At 43.7% G+C, this 27,850-nt stretch overlaps 1 protein-coding gene across 4 annotated transcripts in view; it reads left to right on the top strand.

Moving 5' to 3' along the window:
• Nucleotides 1-590: 590 nt before the first annotated feature.
• The window catches only part of HIVEP3 (HIVEP zinc finger 3), a 456,280-nt gene continuing 429,020 nt past the window's right edge, over nt 591-27,850 (top strand). For 3 of the 4 annotated variants that reach the window (XM_059135436.1, XM_059135438.1, XM_059135432.1), the window contains exon 1: nt 591-714. The gene's annotated coding sequence lies outside the window, so the exon portion shown is untranslated. The remainder of the gene's footprint in view (nt 715-27,850) is intronic. The other variant, XM_059135434.1, reaches the window with a different exon arrangement.

Here is a 27,850-nt window from a genome sequence, read left to right as displayed (position 1 = left end):
CTCGCTTCTCAACTACTAGACTCTCTGCACACACATCACTCTTGCTAACCAGGGAGCGAATCCAGCGTGTGGATAAAGCACCCTGGGATCCGTCGCAGATGCATCCGGGTTGGTGGCTCCTTTTCTGTTGCAGATCACAATTTTGGGGTCTCCTCTGTTTATACAGAGCCTGGCCCATTCTGGTTTGGTTTTCTCCCATAGATGTGTCCACGGCTGAATAAGGACAATCCACCATGTAGTCTGAGTCTGATTCCTGGTTCCTCCGGCCATAGAGGGCTCCCAGCCATCCCGGATTAGGAAGGACGCGCGGTACGCACCGCCGGAGACCTAGAACGGTAGCGCTCAGACTTGGTGCGTTGCCCGTCGCCCCCACCGCGCATGCGCCGCTCCCTGCCAAGGAGGAGGCGGGGAGTGGGCGGGGCGGGCATCTCTCAGGCCAATCGGAAGCGAGCGCCCCCGCCCTCCCCGCTGGTGGACCGAGCTTGACCCCGGCGGTGGGCGGAGGAGGCGGGGCCAGCCGCGCGGCCGCGGAGGGGGCGGGGCCCGGGGCCTGGAGGCGGGGCTTGGGGCTGTCAGTCCCGCGGCCGCCGCCGCCGCCGCAGCCGCCGCCGCGGTTCCTTACATGCGGTGGCCGGGTGGCTGCCAGCGCTGCCGCTCGCCTCCCGCCGTCCCGGCATCCCGAGCCGCCTCCCGCCGTGCCGGCCCGGTGCGCAGGTAAGGCCCGCAGCGTTGCCGAGCTCTCGCGCCCCCTCCTCGGCTTCGGTCCGCCGCGCGGGCGCCCCCTCCGGGCTGTGTCAGCGCCACGGCTCCCCTGGCCGCCCGGGGGCGGTCCCGGGGGGCGGGACGACAGTCCTCCCCAACCCCCCGCAGCCCTGGGCGCCGCGCCTGCAGCGGGGTCCCCGGGCCGCGCCTCCGCGGCCGGGCGTGGGGCTGGAGCCGAGCACCCCCTCCCGGGCCGATTACACAATCGCAGGGGCTGGGGGGCGGGGGTCCCCTCCCGAGGCCCGGCTCCACACCTGTGCCGGCGACGCGCTCCCGGGCGGAGGGCAGAGACCCAGCGCGACAGTGGGGGCCCGGAAAGTTTCACTTTGTGGTCGGCGTTTGTTGACATCCCGGAGATGCGGGGAGATGGAGGCTGAGCCGCGAGGATGCGCCTGGCGCGCAGCGTTCCCTTTGCCCCGGGTTGGCTCCAGTCCAGGTTTCCCTTCCAGAAGTCCTGCCGAGAGCCCTGCCCCGGGGCCAGAGGCTGCTGCAGGGCACACGGGTCGGTCCGCCTTGCGTTAGCGAGCCCTGGCCCCAGGATTGCAGCAACTGGGGACAGCTCAGCCCCCGCTCAGCTCTTCTCCCTTTCCTAATTTAGTATTGACATTTTAGACCAGGTAGGCGAATTTACGTAGCGTTTCCCTGACAGTTTATATTTGTGAGGTGCTTGCCATCCTTGATTAGTTAATTAAACAAGGTGGGAAAGCAAAATAAATCCTGAAACTGCATGGCTAATGTCTTTAGTCTAGCAACTCTTTAAGAGCCACTGAGAGCTTTAGGCTGTTTTTGCGGTGAGATGCTTTGGGCCAAGGTGCTGCCGGGAGAGCTAGCTAGCTTGTGTCTACTGGTTGCCTGGGAAGGTTTTGGTAAGAATGGCAAGGCTTTCTCTGCCTCTCTTTGCTTATGCTGTTTATTAAGGGTCGCCACCTGTGGTGAGTTATTTGCTCTTCTCAAGCAAAGGAGGTTTTGGTATTGCTGAGGAGGTAGCTAAGGAAAACCAACCAACCAACCTGAGATCCAGATTAAGTTTGGGTACTTGCCTGTTATACCAGGTTACCCGCCTGGTGCAGAAAACCTTGGCTCTTCCTGTGCTTTCCCCATCTTCCCAGTAGGACTGTATGCAGCTGGGTTGGTAATACAGCTCCTCCTTTAGTACGCAGACCTCTTGCTACCTGTGGTTTGCAGACCTGCCTAGGGACATCCTTTACCAGTGGGCTTAATTAGCACTTTTATCTGCCCATTAAGCAATACGGCCTGAGATCTCTTGTAATCAGGCACTGTTGTAGTGTTGAATCTTTAATAATATCTAATTCATGTTAATAGTGTTCCTATAATAATCTTTCTATTAGTATGCCAGTTCTGCAACACCAGTACATTTAGTATAGACACAGCAATTTACTAGAAATATTATCATGGCAAAAACAATTCTCCAACAGATTTGCAGCCCACTTTACTTAGGTAATGACTGCCAGAGGCTGTTAAGGTTTTTTAGTCTTGGATGCAGTAGGTGTTACTGATCTATGAGGTCATTCCTCCCCGGAATAATGGTTTCAGTCACTGGGTCACTTAACTATTTTTTCTGGTTATATCCTCTGAGTTTCACCCCCACGCTGATTTCTTTTGGGACAAGGTGTGGAGCTAACAAGATGCGGTTGTGATTTGCCAGCCTCCTTTTTTTTTTTTTTTTTTAAAGATTTTATTTATTTATTTGACAGACAGAGATCACAAGTAGGCAGAAAGGCAGGCAGAGGGAGAGAGAGGACGAGAAGCAGGCTTCCCGCTGAGCAGGGAGCCGGATGTGGGGCTTGATCCCAGGACCCTGGGATCATGACCTGAGCTGAAGGCAGAGGCTTTAACCCACTGAACCACCCAGGCACCCCACCAGCCTCCATTTGAAGAAGAATTTAAGAAAATCTATTGTGTTCGGGGACTTCTATTAGAGTTGCAGTGGTGATTTTATTAACATATGTACTGGATACTGGTTTGGATGCTTTATAGATACTAAGTTATCTCATTCTCACAATGACCTTGTAAGGGAGGTACTGTCATCATCCCGTTTCAGACAAGGAAATCAAGGCCCAGGGGATTGACTCAGTTTGCACGGTTAGGTTAGCCAGCTTCTAACCCAAGGAACCAGAGTTCAGAGTTCAAGTACTTAACCAGCTACTGTGCTGTCCTGCTTCCACAGGTTATTCTTTCAACAGGTAATTATTTCTACCTTCTATCTGTACATCATTGCATTCTGTAGTATGGGTGAAGAGTATAGTGAAATGACAAACACTGGGGTTGGGGCTCCTGTGGTCTTCACTCTGCCGCCTGCTAACCTGTGATGTTTGGGCAAGACAGGCCCTCTCCCTGTCTTGCATTCCCTCCATGAGGGAACAGCAGCAGCTGAAGCAGTTGAACTAACTCCACTTCACCTGGTGGGGTGCTGGAGAAATGGTAGGTTGAGAGGCTTGCCTCTTAAATACCTCGATATTATTTTATGCTGTTGTCACCAGCGTCGTCCCTTTTGTAATTAAAAAAATGAAAGAGGACCAGGAGAGAAGTCATCTGGTAGCACATGTGAGCGACATTGGTGGGAGGACAGTTTGGCGTGACTCTGCAGGAGGCTTGGGGTCAGATGATGGCAGGCTCAGAGTGCAGACCTAGGAGTTCTCAGAATCACAAGAAGTCAGGGTTGATAGGAAGCTCTGTCATGGGGTTTAACACCCTCCTGTCCTTTCTCCCTCCATCTCTCCAGGGGATAAGCCTTCACGTGTGTGCCCCTTTCTACTCACCGCTTGTCCCGCTCCTCGTGGGATGCCTCTTGGGTCAAACGTTGGGTGAGCTTCACTAGTGCACCAAAGAAGCTGGGGCGGTGTCCAGTGATAGGGAGTAGGAAACCGCAGAAGGATTCTGGGCCCTTCTGGCTTGTGCTCTTGAAAGACCATCATTGACATAAAACCTAGATTAGAGGGGGAATATGAAAACCAGGAGGACAGTTAGGAGGCCTTGGCCAGAATCTAAGATTGGGGTGATCCAGACGGAGACAGGCGGTGGCATGGGGTAACAGAGGGAGGAATGGACCCCAAAAGACATTCCACACTACCCTATATTTGCCTGTCCAAAAGCATCAGAGGGAAGAACAAGTTAGTTTCTCCCTGGGGTGAGGGTGGCATTGGAGAACCCCTGCATGGAGCTGGGGAGTCTGATGGGGTGGGGATGAGAGACAGCTGTGTATGTCTATTCCCTAAAGCTTGATAATAGACTGTGGCCAATGCAAGTCCCCTGCAGACTGAGAACACATTTTCTTTCTTCGCAAGAAGGGAGTGTTCCATTTAAATACAGCGGGAAACTCCCTGTGCTTACTGAAGACTTGTAATGCTATTTATTTCCCTGTGGGGGTTGCAAGCTCTCACTCGGGGTCCTTTAGCTCATTGCGGTGCTTCCTGGTCACGTCGGGAATCTGGTGTTGTCTGAAGTTGTATCAGACATGTTGGCCATGCTTTTCTGTGCTTTCGTCAGGAAGCCTTCTTTGGGGGATGCTGTTTTCCAGGGACACCTGTTAGATAAGTGCTGGAAAGCCAGCACACCTTGGGGAGTGCTCAGAATCATTATGAGTTTTTCCTTCAGTGAATCTTGGAACACCGCATCAAAAACTAATGATGTATTTCACGGTGATTAACATAACACAATAAAAAAATAAATAAAATTTTTAAAAAAAGAGCTTTTCCTTCTAGTGCAGATTATGGGGCACTTCAAAGAAGGCGGGGGTGAGACGATTGCCACATTGACTGGCAAACAAGATCATCTGGAAGAACCAAGTAAGATTTACACAGAAAACCGCAAAGACAGGAAAAATAGTTGGGAGTATTATAAGTTTATTTTTCTCTTGTTAATTTATGTGTTTCTGGCTGCGGATGCAGCATGTCTTGAATATTCATACTCACAAATTTATATGCTGAAATATGTTGTCTAATAGTGGATGTGGAAATAAACTGTATAATCTCAATAATTTTTTTTTTTTGGCCAGGAGAATATTGGTCTAGGTTTTTCAATATCTTTTAGACCAACAATTCTTAAGTTTTGCCCCCTAGTGAGTGTGTGGCAACGTCTGGGACATTTGGGGTTGTCACTAATGGGGTGTGTTCCCCTGTCATTTAGTGGGTGGAGACTAGGGAGGCTGCTGGACATCCTACAATCCACAAAACAGTCCCCACAACCAGGAATTGTTCAGCTCCAAATGCCAACAGTGTTGAGATTGACGAAATCCACTTTAGATTAAAAACAAAACAAAAAACCAAAGAATTTTTTTTTTCTTATGAGGGCCAAGTTGAAGCTAAGGGGAAGAGGAAGAAGAAGGTCATATAAGGGGTTCCTTGACTCCCTGAAAGTGACCATCGTCTCCTCGCTTTGGACCCCCAGGAGGGAGAACCAGCTGCACAGGCCGCTGGAGTACGGGCATCCGTCTGCCACCCAGGAGCTATTTCAATAGCCGGATTGCTCAACACACTCATTTGGAACAGAAGTAGAGGCCCTGGTAGTGGGATGAGGCTGGAGGGGTGATTTCTGGAGGCAGAAGCTTTGCAGGCCAAGAAGGGAAGCTGGGTCATGCCAGAATAATTTTGAAAAGTTCTAGGGAGTTTTTCAAAGGTGATTTTGTTGAGGACAGTGAGTGTGGGGCTGTAGAAGATGCTGTCTCTTCCCTAGGAGTGCATGACCCCTCTGCGTTATGAATCTGAGGACTTCCCGGATGTTGCTGGGTTCAAACACAGGGCGGAGAGGGAAGGACCCTTGGTTTTGTGTTCAGGTTGAATCTGTGTCCTCTCCCCACACCACACCACTTTAAAAGCTTTTTTTTTTTTTTTTTAATGATACATTTTAAGTAGATGCAAATGGAGAAAAGTATATGACAGACCCCTGTTCACTGGATGCCAAGCTTCAAGGATTGTCAGCTCCTGGCCAATCTTGAATTTTATTCCACCCCTTGTAGACTCCCTCCCCACTCTTTTTTCTTTTTTTTTAATCTAGAAAACTGCTTACATAATTCCTGATCACCTGCCTCCTAGGAGAGGCTTGGGAGGGAAGGAGGGAAGTGATATTTCGGTGCTTGGGTCTCCCCAGAGGAAAGCTGGTAATGGACATGGATGATTCGGAGAGCCCCGAGAGCCCGGGAGATAGGACTAGGTCCCAGGCACATCTGGGCTGGGGGCACTGGGCTCTTCTTGCAGGGAGGGGAAAGTGCAGCCGATGGGACAAGTTTCATTCTTTTGAAGCCTCCTGGTGGACAAGCACACCTTGAGTCTCTGCTGGTAGAAATGTGTTCCTGGGTTTTGCGGCTGAGGGTCCTCTTGGTTCCTGGAGGGCACATCATCTGCCTGTTTCCTTGTAGGAAGACCCCCTTCCTGTTGCATGACTCCTGAGATGTACGCTATATGGTATGAAGCCAAGCGTTCTGTGTGGTCCTTTGGCTCTGGCTTGAGGGGTCTTCATTGCCTGATGCCTCCCTGGAGAGCACAGGGCAGGCTAGGGGTGGGCAAGGGAGGCATTATTTCCAGGGGTTTTATTTTTTATTTTATTTTAGTTAATTAGTTAATTTTTAAAGATTTTATTTATTTGACAGAGATCACAAATAGGCAGAGAGGAGGCGGGGGTTGGGGGGTCGGGAAGCAGGCTCCCTGCTGAGCAGAAAGTTTGATGCAGGACTGGGTCCCAGGACCCCGAGATCATGACCTGAGCTGAGGGAAGAGTCTCAACCCACTGAGCCACCCAGGCGCCCCTCTAGGGGTTTTATTTATTTACTTATTTTTCCTCCAGGGGTTTTAGATCCTTGTTTGCAGCTGTGGCTCCCCTGTATTTGTTGGTGGATGTAGGGCTGTCCTGTTGTTGCCACTGGCAGTCCACGCCAAATGGGAACGCCATCAAGGTTTGCACTTGGCAAATAGGGCTTTCTTTTTAAAGTCGTGTCTCCGGGAGCTACAAGATTAATTTTTTTTTTCTTTTGTAGGCCATTGGAGAATTAGCATGCATTGACTTGACTTCGGTGTTATGTTGAAATATGCAGACAAAAAATGACTTTAGAAGTTGAGAGAGTTCTTGAATAATCAGATAATTGATGTCTGCAAATTTTAATTAGTGCTGGTTTCTATACATGAACGTTCTGGACTCAGTTCACAAGCAGCTCCTTTAGTGTGCAGTTCTGGAGCCCTGAAGGGCTAGATTTCCCATCCTTATTTTACTTACAAAATACGTATTTTAGCCTTTCTTTATTCCGCATCGAGGCTTAGGTGGCATCAGCCAATTCTGAACATCCTGTATCTGCCATCGTGGGTTTTCAGGTGTCACACCTTCCTACGGGGACAGCAGCTCCTAATCAGTGAACCGTAGTTGTTTACTCACGGCCTTTACTGGGGGCCAGCACTTTGCTCACATTTCCTCTATTCCTGAAGACCCTTCTAGGTAGGACTTAGTATTCCCATTTTGCAGATAAAGAAACTGAGGCTTAGAGAGGTTAAGGAATGCTAGGAGGTAACCGCGGGTTTTAACCCAGGTTTGTTTGATTCTAAAGCCTGAATGCTTTCCACCTTGTCTCTTGGTGAAAACTCAGCAGGAGTTTGTAGGAGGGTTGGTAGAGAGGATGGGGCAGGTGCTGTGAACGGGGCTGGGAGGCCTGGTTACTCCAGCTAATGAAATCCTCACCCGGAACCCCTGGGACACATTGCTTTTGAGCGTGATAAATTACTTGTGTCCTATTTTTGAGCTGACTGTGTAAAACAGAACCACGCCCTGGTAGCCCTGAGCCAAATTTGGTCACCAGATGTGTTTTATTTGGTCTGTATGGTGTTTTATTTTTTAAAAATTGGATTAGTTGTCAGCGTTTAAACAGTGGGAGATTTCACCCTGAAATTTCTAATTTCTTGGCTTCTCTTGAGCCCTCAGAAGATCTGGCAACACCAGGCCCACATTCCTCCTTGGCAGTAGTTAGTAAGAGCGGCTGCTTCTTGTTTGCCGTCTTGCCACGCTGCCGTCTTCACTCGTTTGTATTACTCGCCAGGACTCGGATGGCGCTTGAGTTAGAGGCACCCTTATGGGAGTTAGGCACATTCTCTCTGCTAGTGTCAGGGATGCATTACGGGAGGCTTGTTCTGTATTTAAATGAACAGTCCCCAGCAGTTTTCCTCACTGCAGAGCATGTAGAGAGGGTGACTCTACTGGGCATATGAACAGATTCAGCCACACCCTCCTTCTGTGCCCCCCAGCAATGGCTAATTGGACTCTGGATGGGTTCTTGGATGAAGGTGGACCAGTTAGATATTTGGGATTCGGACACTGAAATAGTTGAACTGGGGAACCTCAGGCAGGAAGGACTTCTGGATTCAGGCTGACATTAGAAAGGTAGATGAGTGAGCAAAAAACCTGGATGGTGGGAGATGACAGGGAGGTGAGAGGGTGCTCAGTGGTGGAGAGGGTGGAGCTGTCTGGTCTCTGCTTTCACTGGACTTCCTGCAGTGGGGTTGCTCTGTAGCCATTGCCTTCACTCTGTGGTATTTATTGCAGTGTTCCAGATTCTTGTGATAGATCAGGGAATAAAAACAGACAAAGGTTTTATTCTCGTAGAGCTTATATTTGGGTTGGGGGGGCGAACAAACAACTCTGAACAAAAAAGCAAATAAACATAAAATATGTAAGGTGGTGATAAGGGCAAAGAAGAAATAGAAACTGAGTAAGGAAACAGGATGCCGGGGGTTATGCTATTATTTTAGAGAGGTGGTTCAAGGAAGGCCTCTTGATTTAGTGCTATTTGAGCAGAGATGTGAGTGAAGTGGGGAGTGAGCCATGAGGAGACCTAGGGGTGCTGCATTCCCTTGCAGAGGGTTCAGCAAGTGCAAAGGCCCTGAGGTAGGAGTACACTTGACTTGTTTGAAGAATAGCTAGGAGGGTATTGTGACTGGAATGCAATGAATAAGGGGAGAGGGGAAGTTGGAGGGAACGTAGGGTGTCATATCTATATTAAAGACTGATTTTATTCTACCGAGATAGTGAGCCATTGGAAGATTTTGAGGACGGGTTGCACGATCTGGCTTCTGTCTTAAAAAATGTAAATGCTGTATGGAGAATAGACAGTAATGCAGCTAAGGTGAATCCAGGACAAGTGATTAGGAGGCACTGTGATAGTCCAGATAAAATACAATGGTGGCTTAGATTAGGGTGGAGGCAGAGGTAGTGAGAAGTAGACAAGTTCTGAATATATTTTGAAGGTTCTGAATATATTTTGAAGGACTTGAGGATGTATTTGGTATTAGATGTGAAAGAAAGAGGAATCAAGACAATTCCAACCTTTGAATAAAAACATTGCTGTGTTTGTTGGCATTTCCCCTTCTTTTCCTGAAAAACATTCAAAAGCAACAAGGGAGGTGAAAAAATAATAATGAAAACCTTGCAAACTTCTATTTTTTCACAAAATTAGGAGAGAAATGTAATCCATAAGCTTCAAAATGTGTGTGAAGAGAGAGTCCTGAATAGATGAGATCAGGTGGAAGGCTTGTGGGAGGAAATGAAGAGAAGCAGCATGGAAATAGTGAGAGAGCCCAGGAACTACAGATCTTAGAAAGTTCTAGAAAATCATGCTCTTTGAGGTAAAAAGTGCAACCCGGTATAAAAAAGCTCTGTCCCTTGCTTGTAGTAAGTATTATAGGAACTGGTCATGCGGCTCTTGGATGTAGGTAGGTTGGCTCAAAGAAGCAAAAGAAGTGGGGTTACCTGAAAAACCACACTGGCAAGCTGCCATGTTTATGGGAGGTGTTCTGTCTCTGTGGGAGCAGGGAGGAAGGGCCTTTGGATTGCAAAAGAATAGCTCATCTGAAAGAGCATGGTGGCTGTCCTCCCCTCTCCTGGCCAGAGGAACCTCATGCAAATACTTTAACTGCCAAGGAAAACATTCATCCAATGGCAGTGAAGAAGGAAATGGTAGCCTTCTGTTTCTGATAATGGTAAGCAACATTATGTGGACCAAAGTTTCTACTGAAAAAAATTAAGAAGTTTAGTATATTTTTTAAGTTAAAAAATTAAATTTCCTTAAAAGCACTAAAGAACTGAGAAGAGAGACAAGGGCACTTGAAGGTGGAAAACTAAGGTCTAGTGGGAACCTAGAGGGAAGGTCGATCGTTGGAAGGGTTAAGTTGCTTCTGCCCTGAGAACATTTGTTGATTCTAGTAAAACAGGGCTTTGGTTTTGGCAGCCTTGCAGGACAAGGAGGTTAGAAGTCAAAGTCTGTAGCTTGCCCAAGGTAGAGAGTCTCTTGGGGGCCATTTCCACATAAAACTGGAACTACTCAGGGTAAAGGTGAACCAGAAGTAAAACCGTCTCTCCTTCCCCCATTAGAGACAGCAGAGAAGGTTGCCCAGGTACTGAGAGGGGCAAGATGAAAAGAAAAACATAGGTTGTAATCACTGGCCAGCCTTTTCATAGATTTTGAGGATTGTTTTATATCACCTTGATTTTATAGAACTGCCGCCATGAATTTGGTTTGACTATAAGCTTCTTATGGTCACGAGTGCTGTCCCCCTCCTTTTTGTGGGACCCCAGCCTTGTCCTTATTACATGAAACCAGCAATGAAGCCACCATGTTGGAAAGCATAGGAGAGAAACTGCATCCAAGTGACGTTGTTAGACAGGCGGGATATTCACCACTCTACTAATGAGGACGGCAGTTGACATTGTTAGAGCCATACCTGGTTTTTCTCTCATTGCTTGAGCTTATTTGAGTTGGACTATTTGTTATTTGGAGTTGAAGGAATCAAGACTGACCCAAGAATCGACAGAAAGATCAGGAAAGAAGAGAATTGAATTCAGAAACACACATGTATGGGAATTTCACCTGACTGGATTGGATACTCCTCAGTCATCTTTGCTATGGATTCTCTCTTCCCAGTTTTTAAGTTGGAGATGGAAGGGCTCAGGTCTTGGACCTCTTCTCCATTCCTAGATGATTTTTTCCTGTTTGATGGTATTAAATATCTATTTATACATGACTCCTAAGTTTATATCTCCAGTTCTCATCATTCTTCTGACCCATATATTCATTTGCTCACTTTGATTCTATGCTGTAGTATCTAATAAGATCTGAAACTTAACATGTCTTATCCCAAACTTATGATTTTCAACTTCCCTACCCCAAACCTGCTCCTTTCCCTTTATACTCAGGCTCATAAAAGGGTACTACCATCTATCTAGTTGTTCAGACCAAAATCCGAGAAATTATCCTTGAGTCTTCTCTTTCTAATAACTCCCACATTTAGGTCAACAAGTTGTTGACTTTAGGTCAACAAGTCCTGTTGACTCTGCCTTCAAAACATACACTGGATCTGAGCACTTACCCTGGCCTCTACTGTTCCCACCATCATCCAAGCCATAACCATCCTTTGCTTGGATTATTGCAATAGCCTCCCCTAGTCTATTCTATACACATAGTTAGAGAAGTCCCCACTCTTTTTTTTTTTTTTGAGAGGGAGAGGGGGAAGATGGGCAGAGGGAGGGGGAGAAAGAGAATCTTAAGCAGGCTCCACGCCCAGCACCAGAACCCAATGTGGGGCTCCATCTCACAACTCTGAGATCATGACCTGAGCTGAAATTAAGAGTTGAGCCCTTAACCAACTATGCCACCCAGGCTCCCCTAGAGGATCTTTTAAAACATAAATAATATCATGTTACTTGAATGCTCCAAACAAGTGTTTTTCCATTTAGAATATCCCCAATCATTGCCACACTCTATAGGACTGTGTACAATCTGGCCCCCACTAGGTTTCTTTTTTTTTTTTTAAAGATTTTATTTATTTATTTGACAGAGAGAGATCACAGTAGGAGAGAGGAAGGGAAGAGATCACAGAGAGAGGAAGGGAAGCAGGCCCCCTGCTGAGCAGAGAGCCCGATGTGGGACTCGATCCCAGGACCCTGAGATCATGACCTGAGCCGAAGGCAGCGGCTTAACCCACTGAGCCACCCAGGCGACCCCCCACTAGGTTTCTAAATTTATCTTCTGTTTCTTTCTCTCTTATTTACTATGCTACAGTTACACGGGCCTCTTTGCTCTTTCTAGACTGTCCCAAGTACTATTACTACCTCAGGGCCTTTGCAGTTCTTCTTTCTGATCTTGTTATGGCTTATTCTGTCACATCATTCCAGTCTATGGTCAGATATAGCCTCTTCAAAGTGGTGATCTCTGATTCTTGCATGTAAAATAGCCCTTGCCTTCCCCCTCTTCACACCCTTACCCTGCTGTATTCCTCAGAATACTTGTCACAATTTCGTTTATTGTATGTATTCTTCATTAAGTTTAAGCTTTGAAAAGAGGAATGTTGCCTTATTTAATGCTTATTCATAGCACTGGAATGATGTCTGGGTCATGGTTTGAGCCAACACATATTTTTGAATGGTTTATTAAATGAAATTAGAATGATAGAGATAGCATATCACAGTTTCTAAGAGACATATTATTTAACAAGTGGTTCTGAGAAAGTGGTCAGGCATTTAAGTATAAAACAGATCGCTATTATTATTTTTTTTTAAGTAGGCTCTATGCCCAACATGGGGTTGGAACTCACGACCTCAAGATTGAAAGTGGTATGCTCTACCAACTGAGCCAGGCAGATACCCCTAAAATAGATTATTAATAAGCGGGTGTTATGAACAATTTTATGTCAACACATTTGACAATTTGGACAAAATAAATTTCTTTAAAGCCTGACATCAAAACTAACACAAGAAGAAATAAAAAATCTGAATGGATTAAAGAATTAAAGAATTGAATTCATTATTAAAGACCTTCCTACCAAACAGATAAACAAACAAACAAAGAGGCTCTGTAGGCCCATATCGTCTTTCTGATAAAGTCTTCCCAATGTTTAAAATGAAGTAATAAGATCAATCTTACACATTTTCCCAGAGAACAGAAAAAGATGTAATATGTTCTCACTTATTCTTAAGAAAAGCCTTTATACTAAAACCTAATGAGGACATCATAAGAAAAGAAAATTAAAGACTGAGCCCTCTCATGGACATTGATACAAAATCCTAATCAAAATATAGTCAAAGTGAATTCAATAAAAGGTTAATAACCTTTTTATCCTGTAACCAATGGAACAGGTTTCAGGAATTCACAGGTAGCTTAACATTTGAAAATAAGTCAAAATGATCCCCCAAAATAACAGAATAAAGAGAAAATATATATAATCATTTCAATAGATGTGGAAAAAAGATTTGATAAAATTCAACATTGATTCATCATAAAAAAAAGTAAGTCTTAGCAAAAGAAATTCCTTAATATGATAGTAAGTACCTACAAATAAAGCAAACATCATACTTGATAGTGGAGTTGAAAGCTTTCTCTCTGGCATGGCTGCTCTCACAACTTCTATTTAATATTGCATTAGAACTTCTAGCCATTGCAGCAAGGGCAGAGAAAGTAATAAAACTGTCACTTTTAGGAGGCAAAATGGTTGTGTATTCAGAAAATCCAAAAGAATCTTTAGATAAGCTCTTGGAATTAATAGGAAAATTTAGCAGGCTGTTGGATACAAGGTAAATATATAAAAATCAATGGTACTTCTGTATACTAGTAACAAAGAATAGAAAATGAAATCTAAAAAGTGATAGCATTTGCAATAGCCTCAAAAACACTAAATTCATCGGAATAAATGTAATAAAGATGTATAAGAGCTCTACACTGAAAACAAGAATATGTATTGAGAGAAATTTAAAAAGACTTTAGTAGATGGAGAGATATACTATGTTCATAGACTGGGTGACTCAATGTTGTAAGGATGTTAATTCTCACAAATTTATCTGTAAATTATGCAAACTATTCAGAATTTCAACAGGTTTTAAAAATAGACATTAACTGACTATGAAATTGATAGGGAAAGGAAAAGGGCCCAAATTAGCTTAGACAGTTGTGAAGAATAAGAACAAAGCTGAGAGAACTTCCACTACCAGACATAGAGACTTATTATAAAGCTATAGTAATTGAGCTTGTGGTATTTGTGCCAGAATATACAAAGGGCCCAATGGAACAATTTTATTAGGAAATTTAGGAAGAGACCATTATAAGTTCACCTGATTTACAGCAAAGGTGACTCTGAAATGTAAAAGAGAAAGGATGTCTTTTCAATAAACAGTGCTGGTTCAATTTAATATCCATGTAGAAAAAATGAATCTTGACCTCTTCCTCAAATCATTTCACAAAAATTAACTCCAGCTGCATTGTAGATCTATGAGAGCTAAGGCAATAGAGGTGTTAGGAGGAAAGATAAGAGAATGTCTGTGTAATCCTGGGATAGCAAACATCTCTTAAAGAAGACACAAAAGCACTAACTATAGAGAAAAATATTGATAAAGTAGATTAAATTGAAATCAAGAACTTCAGATCATCGAAAGACACCATAAAGGTCAAGCTAGGGGCACCTGGGTGGCTCAGTGGGTTAAGTCTCTGTCTTGGGCTCAGGTCCTGAGCTCAGGGTCCTGGGATGGAGCCCCACATCGGGCTCTCTGCTCAGCGGGAACCCTGCTTCCCCCTCTCTCTCTGCCTGCCTCTCTGTTTACTTGTGATCTCTCTCTCTGTCAAATCAATAAAATCTTAAAAAACAAAGGTCAAACCATAGAGTAGAAAATATTGTAAAGAACAAAAACCAGTAAGGGAAAGGCAAGTAGACCAGTAGGAAAATAGACAAAAAAAGGACAAAAACAAAAGTAAATAGTACACACAGAGGATGTTCGAATGGTCAATAAGTATATTAAAAAGTCCTCAACTTCATTTGTTCTCAGGGAAATGCAAATTAAAGCTACAGTTAGTGTCTCTATATATTCACTAGAATGGACAAAATTAAAAAGTCAGATAATAGCAGGTGTTGGCAAGGATATGAACAATTGGATTCTTCTATATTATTGGTGGGAGTATACAACTATGTTGGAAAACTGATAGTCTATTAAAACTGAACGCACTTACTCCATGCTCCAAATTCCACACCTAGGTAGATACCCAGCAGATGTGTATGTATGGTTATAAACAGTTACATGAGAATGTTCATGGGACTCATATTATTAGGAGCCTCAAACCAGAAGTCACCCAAATGTCCAACAGCTGTAGAATGGATAAATAAATCATAGTATATTCATACAATGGACTGTACACAGGAATAAGAGTAAGTAATCTATAACTAACATACAGAGACGTGGGAGAGTTTCTCAAGCACGATGCAGGGAGAAAGAAGCCAGATACCAAAACCGGCAGAACTAATCTTTGGTGATGTAAATCAGGAGAGTGGTTGCCTAGGAGAGGTAACCACTGGAAGGGGAAGTTAAAGGGGCTCCTTGGGTGTGGGTCGTGTCTGTTTTCTGCACCAGATGTTATGGCTCGTGTGGCAAATGGGGGTGTGGCACATGGGGTACATGAAATTTACTTTGTGAAAATTCATTAACTTGTACACTTACGCTTTGTGTACCTCTCTGTACGTAATTAATTCTTCATTAAATTTTTTATTTAAAAAAAACCTGGATCTTCACTTTGGTTCTCAAGCCAAAGTAAGCTACAGCTAGATTCAATATTTAAATATAAGATGAAAATTCCACAATTAAATATGGGTCCACATTTTGAAAATCTTGGTACCATAAATTGCACTGCATAAAATTAAAAAGTTCTTTCACAAAGCACAATTAAAATTGTAATTAAATATAAGGTAAATGTCAAGCTAAGGAAAATATTTGTAAAATAGTCATAATATAGTATGTGTTTCCAGTCATGTCATCAAATATTAAAAGATCGATAATACCAGGTGTTGCTAAGGTTTTTCAGAAGAGTACTGTCATATCCTGTTGTTGGAACTATTTCTATAGTGTTTGTATTTTTTGGTGTGTGTGTGTGTGTGTGTGTGTGTGTGTGCGTGTGTGTGTGTGTGTGTTTTGTATTTTTTGTATTGTATTTTTTATTTTTATTCTAATTTTTTATTTTTTTAAAAGATTTTATTTACTTATTTGAGAGAGTGAGAATGAGAGAGAACATGAAGAGGGGAAAGGGAGAGGGAGAAGCAGGCTGCCTGTCCCAGTGTGGGACTCGATCCCAGGACCCTGAAGTCATGTCCTGAGCTGAAGGCAGACACTTAACTGACTGAGCCACCCAGGAGCCCCTTTACAGCATTTTTAGAGGTGTTTGGCAACATGCTTTAAAATTGAAAATGTGCACCCTATTTGACCTAACAATCAATTTCCAGGAATTTTATCTCAGAAAATATTTGTGTAAGTGTGTGAAATTATATACATATCAGGATCAAATATTCAATACAGCATTTTTTGATTATACTTAAAATTGGAAATATTTTAAGTGTCTATTAATATAGCACTGGGTGAATAAAGTAAACTTTGTATAATAAAATATACTATGTCTGGTAGAAAGAATGATATTGTTCTGTAGCAACTGAAAAAATCAGATGGCCAGGAGAGACTGATGGCTGATGGAAAGATTAAGTTCATGAACATTCATAATCTCATTTAAAGAAATATGTGTTTTATTGGAAAATACTGGGAAAATATATACCAAGCTATTATCCATGGAGATTATGAGAAATATCTCTTCATAAGTTGTCTGAATTTTTTTTTTTACAATAATGAACATATTACTTTTGTAGGTAAGCAGTGACAAAAGTTACAAAAAAGCATAATGAAGTTTCTTAACAGAGAATGAACCCACATAAGTAAAAATATTCATGAGACATGTATCGAGATTGGTAGAAAGTAGACCAAAGTGTCAACCCTGACTATCTTTTGGGGGTAGGATTACTGATGATTTTCATTTTTCTATTTCTTTGCATTTTCCAAATTTCCTACAAGTTTGTGTTGCTTTACCAGTTGAAAGATAGTAATCAGGATGATTAAGTTCTATTTGTATTTTACTAGCTTCATGACAAGGATGGAACTCCTAACAAAGGCATTCTTTCTCCATCCTTCTCGCCTGTCTATCTACCTTTATCTGCTGCTTCTGTTCCACGGGGCATCCTACCTTCCATTTTTCTACAGAACACAGATACGTTCTCCTTGGAAAGAATTCAAATGATGTACAGCATACGGGGAAAAATGTGGACGTCCCCTTCCCAGTTTCACGGCTCTCCCATGATTCTTTTCTGTACATTTGCTCATGTATGTACATCCAGCGATGCAGTCTTTTTTAAAACATTAAATGGGACACTTGCCCTCTACTTCTTAATCACATGCTGCTCAGGAACGTGGACTCTCATGTTGTTTCGCCCCGATGTGACTTGCCAAAAGCCCCTTTGCCCTTTCCTCCCATGCCTGCGTAACCAGCAATTACAGCATGCAATTATTTGATGTTTTTGCTAAGGACTTTGGAAGGGGGAAGCTCAAAAGGGACAAGGCATGACAGGGAGGCAGACCCTGCCATAGCCATGCAGGCAGCCGAAGGACACGGGGGCAGTGCGGTCACACACCAGTTGTCGTTACTCACTGAGGTTTCTGTCCCTGTGGTTCCTTGTACTTACAGCACATCCTCCTGCCTGGGCAGCTAGGACATTCCACGTTCATTGCCCCGGGGTGGGGTGTGTGTGCGGGGGGGGGGGGGGGTGGGGGGTGGGGGGGGGCAAGTGACAGAGCGGAATCCAGAAATCAGTGCTTGATTTTTGATTTTCCAAAGCCTGGTCCTCATGGGAGGACCAAAGGACTTAGCGCATAGACAGTAGATTTAGAAGGGTGCCTGATGGACAAGAGAAGGCTTTTCTGTGCTAGAAATCCTCCTCCCACCCATTCCTACTGTGGTCATGGTGCCCTTGAGGGGGAGGGGAAGTTAGAGGGGAAGGAGGAGAGGCCCATGTGTATGCCCCTCAGGAGACTGGCTGCCTGTCTAGACTGATTCCTGAAGGGCACTGACTACATGAGCCCCCCACAAGTCTGCGGCTCCAGGTGTGGGAGGAAGCCTGTGCTCCTGTGTTTAGTAAAGCCCAGGACAGTGGTGTGATTCTGATTCCCAATGCCTGGAGTGTCCAAGCAGCAGAGGTGGCTTCTTGTCCTCTAGAGGCAGAGAATTCCTGCCCAAGCATTCCCCAGAGACCTTGCACAGAAAGGGCAGGGAAAGTGATTTGGAGAGGGGCAGAGGGTCTCGGAGGTTGGCTTAGAGAAGGCTGAGGAGGTCTGTGCTTGGGAGGTCTCTGTGGGACTCTGACCAGAGATCCAAGGCTGAAGGGGAGAGAGGAGGTGTGGGCAGAGGCTGGGGGATAGGGTCATCTCAGAGGACCAGGGGACCCTTTGCCTCTGGCACCGTGGCACTCCCTGAGTAAGGCCCGGGAACTTAGAGGTAACTCCGTGGAGGTGAGGCTGGGGGAGAGACTTTGAATTTTGTGCAATTACCAGATGGAGGACTTAAATATAAATTAGATGATTAGAGAATAGTAAAGTTGCATTCCTTGCATACCTGAGTTTGAAAACTGAGAATTGTGTCTATTATAATCGGAAGAGAAGAGCTTCGCTTTGATTTCTTTGCCTGATTGTGGTGCCCTTGGGCTTTGGTGTGACTGGCCAGGAGCCCAGGGATTTCCTGAAGAATGATCTGTAGGAGCTGTCTCACTTTCTCCCCTGCTTGCCTGCTCCTGGGGTCGGGGGGTGGGCCTTTGGAGAGCAACGCAAGTCTGGCAGCCCCAGGTGTGGGAGTCCCTGCACCTGTATGGGAGCAGAGTGGGGAAGGATGAAACCCGCAGAGTGGGACCTTTGTGGACGAGCCTATCCAGGTACCCAGCCCATAACATACTCAGAGTTGATACCGAACAATCCAAGAGATATAACTGAAAACCAACAAGGAAATGTGGTTGTTTATTTTTTTTTCTTCCTAAAGTAATCTCCACGCCCAATGTGGGGCTCGAACGCATAACTTGGAGATCAAGAGCTACGTGCTCTACTGACTCAGCTAGCCAGGCATCCCCAGGATTTGTTTTTCAGCTCATTAAATTTGGGAGAAGATGCTTGTCACTGACTTGCATTAATTCAAGGGTTGGTTAAGTGATTTTCAGGCCTATGTTTATCTGTGGTTCATAGAATTTAGAGTTAATTCTGGAAACCACCTGGCAACTTGAGCTTCATGGGTGCCCAGAAACTTCACTTCTGTGGACATCACAACACAACACAATGGGCTAATGGCCATGAGAGGACAGAGTGGCGGCACTGAGCTATTTGAGAGGAAGTTTCTTTGGAGCAGCGCTAGGGACTCTAGGAAGCTGGGGATGTAGGTCCTTTTGGTGGCCCGGGTTTATCTGTGCTCTGCTGTCTCCCCATCATTTCAGACTCTGCTGATCTTTGCGCAAACCCTGTTGCAGTCCTCTCCTCTGACCGCTTTGTCTTCCACCTTCCTGCTGGTGCTTTGCATCCTCGTCTCACCTCTTCGCTATTGGTTTTTCTTCTTCTCCCCAAACTGGCCCCACTTGCCCCTGGCCTCTTTCTTTCCTTGTGATGGGTGCATCGTGGCTTGCCTACAGCTCCATTGTGCACTCTGTGGCAGGCCTTTTTCTTTTCACCTCGCGGACTCTCCACCAGCTGGAAAGGAACATGTATCTGCTCTTCAGGAAATGCTGTCCTTTGGGTGGAAAAGGACTGGTTTCCTGGCAGTGCCAGAGTGAAGATCCTTCTCTGCTGGAAACAGACAAAACCCCTTTATCTGGGGAACTTCCTGTTTCCTCCAGTGAAAGCCGTGCTTCTCAAACATGGGGCGTCACGCCAGGGGTGCATGAAATCATAGGATAAACTGGGCACGTCTTCCTGGATGTTACTTGGAACTTTGGGGGAAAATCATTTTGAATTTTTCTTCCTCATTAAAACGACTGCCACATGGTGGAAGAATAAAATTCACATGGCATTTAAAGATTAAACAGGAGATATAAAAATTTCATGCTTCCAGTAAGCTGCTTTGGGTTATGTCTTCAGAATTCCTGGGGTGTCTTTCTACTGCCGTGCTGTCAGGAAGTACTTCAGGGGAGAATTTTGAGAAGCACATAAAGCATTCTGTGGCAGAGGCAGTCGCTACAGGGTTGACCCAGTGAATTCAGCACCGTGGGCTGATTTAATGAAGTTGGAAAAAAAACTTTGAAATGTTCATAGAGATTTCTTTCCTCTCCATCCCTTAAAGTTACCCAACACCCCTACTTGTTCTGTTATTAATTCATTGCCTAGGGAGCAGTTGGATTGTTACAGCAGAAATATAAAGATAATGAAACAGGTTTTCTATCGATATTTTATATTCTACCAAGATTATGTAGATATAATATATATATTGAGATTATATACATATAATCGAAAGTCTTAGTGTTCCTAGCAGAGACCACCAAGCCTTTTGATTTGTGAGAGTTGGATAATGAACATCAAAAGTGAATTTCTTTGAAGGAATCAAGGTGTCTGCATTGAAGTGTGTTTCCCACACACACGCAATTTATATGTTGAAACTCCCATACTTTATATGTTGAAACACTAACTCCCAGTATCAGAGAATGTGACCTCATTTGGAGATAGGGAGTTACAGAGGTAACTGACTTAAGATGAGGTCTTTAGGAAGGGCTCCAGTCCAGCATGACTGGTGTCCTTACAAAAGAGAAGAGGGCGCCTGGGTGGCTCAGTGGATTCAGCCACTGCCTTCGGCTCAGGTCATGATCTCAGGGTCCTGAGATCGAGTCCTGCATCAGGCTCTCTGCTCAGCGGGGAGCCTGCTTCCCTCTCTCTCTCTCTCTCTGCCTGCCTCTCTGCCTACTTGTGATCTCTCTCTGTCAAATAAATAAATAAAATCTTTAAAAAAAAAAACAAAAAAAAAAAGAGGAGAAGAAATCTGGACACAGAGATATGTATAAAGGGAAGATTGTGTGAAGATGCATAGGGAGAAGATGGTCATCTATAAACCAAGGAGAGAGGCCTGGAACAGAACCTTGGAAGCCCTTGGAAGGAACTAATATTTTGTCAATACTTTGATCTTGAACTTCGGCCTCTGGAACTATAGACTGTAAATTTCTGTTTTTGTTTTTGTTTTAAGCTCTGCAGTTTATGGCAGTCCTAGCAAACTAATACACAAGGGATAAGGTTATGCCATAATTGATCGGAAATATCATGTTTCTTTAAATCTAAGATGTTATGAGTTGTAAGATACACCCCAATTTAAGAGATGTCTATGTGTAAAGAAATGTACATCTTAGAATCAATAAATATGGCAGTGTAGGCAAGGAACAAAAGTACCTTGTTCTATAAACTAATTACACGTGGCCTAAAATAGGATGGGGGAAGAGCCAGAGGAGATGTGCTACCGCTTATATTGCCGTGGGTTCATGGAAAGAGATCCAGTGTCCTATCTTAATGTGATGGGCTGATTCCTGAAGGGGAGAGTGAGGTGAATCCAAGAGAAGGGACATCATTACCTCACTGTCATTCCTGCTGTTTCCCAGGATGAAGACTTGTAAAGAAGTTCTTTGTGTCAGCATGGTACTATACCAACAAAAGTACAGAAGGGCAGGGTGACATGTCTAAGATTGAGATTAGAGAGTAGCACAGAATAGTGTCTAAAATTCCTGGTCTTTAAGATAGTTTTCAAGTAGCAAAGAGAAAAGTTAGGGAAGACATTGAGAGTGAGTGAGCCAGTGAACCCAAAGGAACATGTGGTTGAGATTAAAAGGATACAAATGACATTTCTAGATTTGATGCTTGAAGGTCAACTTGAGAACCAAGGACATCAGTGAAAGATTTTGTGGGGTTGGAGACCAATGACTAAAGACTGGGTGGGAGGAAGGCAGTGCAATAGAAGCCAGGATAGGCATCAGGTGCCCAAATGCCTGAGCCATGTTTGATAGAATCTTGGCAAGAAGGATGATAGTGGTGTGATATTTTCAATTCACCAAGTTTTAGCTTGAAATGATTGCTGTTGTCCAGAAGTGAGTGGGTTTACCTGGGAATAACCCAGATTGAATTTCTGACTTCGGAGGGAATGGGGAGTCAGGACAGAAATTAATTATGGTTAAAATCTGACAAAATATATTTGACTTTATATACTTGTTTAGATTTAATTTTTTAAAAACTTGGTACACCAATCTTTACTTCTAAGCCATTGTCCACTACCCTCCCCCTAGACTGTATGGATTTCACTTGAAATGAATGAAGAACATTCAATTGTTTGTCTTACCCATTTCCCTTTAGTTTCCTAACCGGCTTGGGTTACAGACCACTTGAGCATGTGGTGAAAACTATGACTGTTTCTGTAGAAATATGCATGGATATGCACATACATATTGAATTTGGCATGCAATTTTAGGGAATTCCCAGACACTCCAAAACCCCTCACATTGTTTAAAAAAAAAAAAAAAAGGGAAATAAACCACTGATTTGTGTTAATAGAAATGTATTAGGAATCCTCGTTCAAGATAACAGACTTGGGTAAATTCATTTGCCTCCCCTGCCTTCCTAGAAACTATGAAACGACAGTTAAATATGTAGAAAGAAATGAATCCATGACAGCTCTGAAAACAGGAAGGAGTGTTATGGGTAGATAAGAAATTTCACCAAGTTTCTGGAAGATGGGAATTAGATGAGCTTGCATTTTATTATTTCTAAGGTTGAACATATAACAGGAAACCATGGCCTAGAACTTAAATAGGGGGAAACAAGGGGGAGACTTTCTTCAGAGAGGCTCTAAGCTTGCGATTGGTACATATAGAAGGTCAAAGTGAACTCTGAGGTAGCAAGATGTCCTCAGAACATTTTGGCTTAAGTAACTCCTTCCTTTCTTAGATGTGTATAGAGTGGTTTGAATTCTAAGAATTGTTTTTATGAAGTTCTGAAAGGTTTGCTAAAGGAAAGCTCAAGGTATGAGGTTGGAGCAAGGGAGCAAGGCAGAATAATATTTGAAGCAGACTTGGGGGGTAAAATGGAAATCCTGGGGGTTGAGCCAGAGGGTAAAAAGGAAAGCCATCTCAGCTAGGAGGAAAATCATTTTTTTAAAAAAGATTTTATTTATTTATTTGACAGAGAGAGATATCACAAGTAGACAGAGAGGCAGGCATAGAAAGAGAGAGAGAGGAAAGCAGGCTCCCTGCTGAGCAGAAAGCCTGATGCGGGACTCGATCCCAGGACCCTGAGATCATGACCAGGGCCAAAGGCAGCAGCTTAACCCACTGAGCCACCCAGGCACCCAGGAAAATATTTTTAAGTACCCACTTTTGCTTGACAGTGGTGAAAGTTCCAAATCCACCTGCCTGCTCCCCACCAGGTAATTCAAAGAGAAGGATCTCTCCACACAAAAGCTATAGCCTGCATTCATATTCAGAGCAAACAGACCTTCATAAACACAAGGGAAACTTGCAATGAATCCTATCTATAAAGTCCTTCACCAATAAATATAAATGGTCCACTAAGGACAACCTGAATTCTGAGGGAAATCAATACCATAAAAAACAAAAAGACCAAGGTGAACAAGCAAGAAGTTACCTGAGAGGTTATGGAAATAGTAGAAGGAATTCAAAGACACTTATACATACAAAATAATGACACATTGCTATGAAAGAGATGTAATTAGAAGAAAATAATTTTCAGAAATTAAAAATATGATGGTTGTTGGGGCACCTGGGTGGCTCAGTGGGTTAAGCCACTGCCTTCGGCTCAGGTCATGATCTCAGGGTCCTGGGGTCGAGTCCCGCATCGGGCTCTCTGCTCAGCAGGGAGCCTGCTTCCCCTCTCTCTCTCTGTCTGCCTCTCCATCTACTTGTGATTTCTCTCTATCAAATAAATAAAATCTTTAAAAAAAAAAAAAAAATATGATGGTTGACATTTTAAAATGTAGTAAAATATCTGAAGATCAGAGAGTACAGTGATAAATTACAAATGAGTAAATGGGAAGATGGGTGAAAAAAAATTTTCTGGACCTAGTACAAAAAGATAGTAAGTATATAAGATAAGAGATATGTAAAAAGACAATAAATATATTTGAGAAGGTCCAATATCTATATAATAGATATAAAGGAAATCATCAAAGAAATAGTAGAATAAACTTTCTTTGAGCTAAAGAATCACATTCTTGGATTAAAAGGAGCCCACCGAGTGCTAAGCAGAATAAATGAGAAAAGACCCAAAGTAAGACACACTCTGATGGAATTTCAATACTCTGAAAATGAAGACAAATGCTATGAAGCCCCTCAGCAAGAGGAAAAATCAGATTGCCCACAAGACATTGGGGCATAGATTCACATATCACTTCAGTAGTCAACATTAGATGCTAGTAGACAATGGAATAATGCTTTCAATTTTCGAAAGGAAAGTAAACTAAGAATTCTATGCCCTGCTGTATTAATTAGGGTGCTTTTGACTATAATGAACAGATTATGTGAATCAGAGGTAGGACATCAGAAAGCCTGGTAAATCCATCAGCTTAATAATGATAAGTGACAAAAGCTTTCCTGATTCTTCTGCCATTCTGCTGTCATCCTCAACTTTTTGGCTTTGTTCTCAGGCTGGTTCTTCTCTAGTGGCAAGATGTCCCCAGTAGTTCCAGGTACCACACCCAGAAACCACAGTCTCCAGAAGAAGACAAGAATCTCTCTTATTCAGATGCTCTGATGTGCTTTTCTTCATGTTTTGCTCACTAAAATTTGATCACGTGCTTATTCCTCAGCCAGTCATTGGAAAGATAATAGGATAACCGTATTGACCTGCACAGGTCAGGAATTAGCCTGGGTGGACTCATGAAGAGGAGAATACCTGTACCAAAGCAGATCCTGTAATGAGAAGCACAAAGGTGGGACCAGACAAACGTTGTGACACATAGTAGTGTCTGCTGTACCAGCTACATGAATAATTAAACATGAATAATTAAATATGGGAGTAAAAGAAACATTTTCAGACATGTAGGGACTCAGGAAATTTGCTTTCCATTTAGCCTTCCCAAAAGAGAACAATCCCTGGAGTGTATTTTCTAGCCAAACAGTAAATGATCAAGAAATGATGACAATATTAAACCCCAGAAAACATGGTAATAACTCAGTAGGGCAACAAGAATAAATCCCGGTATAACAACTGGAAGCAGATCTAGAAAGCAACTGGTAACTGGTAATGATCGAAGTCAAGAATGTCTTCAAGAGGAAAGTGGATTCCATTGCATACACTGTGTAGTTAAGAACTTCTGGGGCGCCTGGGTGGCTCAGTGGATTAAGCCGCTGCCTTCGGCTCAGGTCATGATCTCAGGGTCCTGGGATCGAGTCCCACATCGGGCTCTCTGCTCAGCAGGGAGCCTGCTTCCCTCTCTCTCTGCGTGCCTCTCTCCCTACTTGTGATCTCTGTCTGTCAAATAAATAAATAAAATCTTTAAAAAAAAAAAAAAAAAGAACTTCTAAGGGCTCATGCTGATGTGTGGTTTTCCCTATCTTCTTAGAAACTTTGGGCTGCAATGGAGGCTGGAATGGAAAAAATACTTTTCTGCTTTGCATTTTCTACACTTCTGTGCTACCTTTTTTTAGGTGCATGTATTATTTTTACAATAAAAGTTTTAGTACAGTACGGATATTGGCATATCATGGAATAGACTGCTTTCCAGTAGGCATCAGCAGTAGAAAAGCTGAGAACCCTGAAATGTCTAGAAGTGCTGTGTTGTGTCCAGTAAGCAATGCCCACTGGCTGCCGCATCGCCCCTTGCTCTCCTGGCACCTCCTGGACCTCTGCTGTTAGAGGGCGCATCTTGGTCACTACGATGTGGCTTCCTAAGCCAGATGCTTCTCTGTAAGTAGACTTGCCACTATGTGAGTGTGAAGTTTCACAGATAGTGGAAGGTCAGTATTACCTAGAAAGTCCTCAAATTGCCCATCAAATATTGTGTTTACCTGCAGTGTTGGACACTGTGCTTTCTCTCAATAAACTCAATAAAGCTGGTTTTTCTCCACTCGGTTGCTGTTCTCTGACTAGGCACTTAGTGACATTCTTGGATTGTATTTACAAGCCAGTGACATTTTTGGATTGTATTTATAAGCCACACTCTACCACACCACACCTTATACCATACCTCACCACTCACCATACACATTATACCACACCACACCACAAATTACACCATACCACACACCATACCTCACACAGATCATACCATACCTCACACAGATCACACCATACCACATCTCATCACACACCATATCACATACACATCATACCATACCACACCACACCACACACCACCTCTCCACACACACCACACCATACCACACATCAATCACACCTCACCACACACTATACCACACTACAATCCATGCCATGCCATACCACACAACACAACACTTCTCCATGCACAATACCACACCACACCACACCACACCACACATCACATTTCACTACATATCATACCATATACACCCCACCCCACACCCTACACCATACCACACACCACACCTTACCATACTATATATCATACCATGCATCACACCACACTGTATACCACACCACATACCACCTCTCCACATGACACCTCACCACACACCACACCACACTGTGCACGACCTCTCCGCACACAACACCACACCATACCACACATCACATTACACTTCACCACACACTGTACCACACCATACTACATGCCATACCATACTACACCACATACCACACCACATACTACATTACACACCACCTCTCCATGCACAATACCACACCACACCACACATCACATCACACCCTGCAACATGCCATACCACAACCACACCACACTGACTGCACCGCACCACACATTACACCATACTGAAGTGTACATCACACCATGCCTCACACCACACACCACACTGTACACCACACCACATACCACCTCTCCACATATGACACCTTCATCACACACTGTACCACACCACACCACACATTACACCACACCTCACCACACTCTGTACCATACCACGCTACACCAAACCAAAGTATCTTAATCTCCAGAATCCCATTCATTGTGACAAAATACTTATACTTGGAGAGAACTGCACTACCTAAGCTGGGAGAAAGAACAGGGATTCATAGCCTTACCTCATGATCCCTTAAGGGCATGCACTTTTGGAATGAAATGGAGAATGCCATGGTTCAGGCTCTAAAAATCTGTCTTCTTGGGGGCACCAGGGTGGTTCAGTTGTTAAGCATCTGCCTTCGGCTCTAAAAATCTGTCTTCTCTCTGTGCTGTGGTAGGGGTGGTGAGGGGCAGGGTGCCTGAATTTATGTCCATGTAAGTTGGATACTTGATTGACTCAACTCCACTCTATTTTATAACTGTGCCTCTTAACTCAGAAAAACTCAGATTAGGCAGAAACTATTGTGCACATGATCTTTTCTAGTGATGAGGTTTCACATACCTTGTAGTGACCTTAAAGCTCTCTGTGTAGAACCATTTTATAGAAAAAAAAATATTTAGAACTGGAAATTCCCAGGATCATCATAAAACAAACCTAGTTATGAAAGACTGGACATCTTACTCCCAGACCACTCGTGTTGAACCAGCCAGGGAGAGATCATGGGCATTTGGCACAGTTTTACATTTCTCACTGTAAGCTAGAAGCAGAAGTCTTGAATTTGAGTTGACTCTGATGGTTGTGCAATTTAATTACTAGTCTTAACTTTTAAACACTGGAGAAGGCTTTATTTGAGAGAAAGTATTGTCAGATGAGCGGTGGATTCATTTAGTGGCTAAGATTTCTAAACCCAACGCTTTCACTGCTGGTTCATAGCGTGGTTCTAACAACTTTCTCTTTCCTTAGTGTTGGCTCCAGAACAAGATTATCAGCCATTCAGGTATCTTCAGAAGCATGTGCTGTGGGCCCCAACACTGGGCCTTGAGGTGAGGTGCTTGAACACCAGTTCTCTAGCCTTCCATGGGAGAAGGAAGCTTCTTGAGTTCATAAAGATAAGTCCTCACTGGAGTCTTTACGAAGTAAAGGAAGGCTGTGCCCTGCACTCCCAAACATTTGTGCTGATTCCTTTATCCGTTCACCAACTATATAGGAGTCCTTACTCTGTGCTGGGCACTATTCCAGGCTCTCTGAACAGATAAAACAGATTACTGTCCTCCAACTTCCTTCCTACTAGAGGGTGA

The sequence above is a fragment of the Mustela lutreola genome, chromosome 10 (assembly GCF_030435805.1).
Source record: "Mustela lutreola isolate mMusLut2 chromosome 10, mMusLut2.pri, whole genome shotgun sequence".
In the NCBI taxonomy this organism is placed as follows: Eukaryota; Metazoa; Chordata; class Mammalia; order Carnivora; family Mustelidae; genus Mustela; species Mustela lutreola.
Note: the sequence above shows the minus strand (reverse complement) of the source record. Positions and strands in the feature narration are given on the sequence as shown.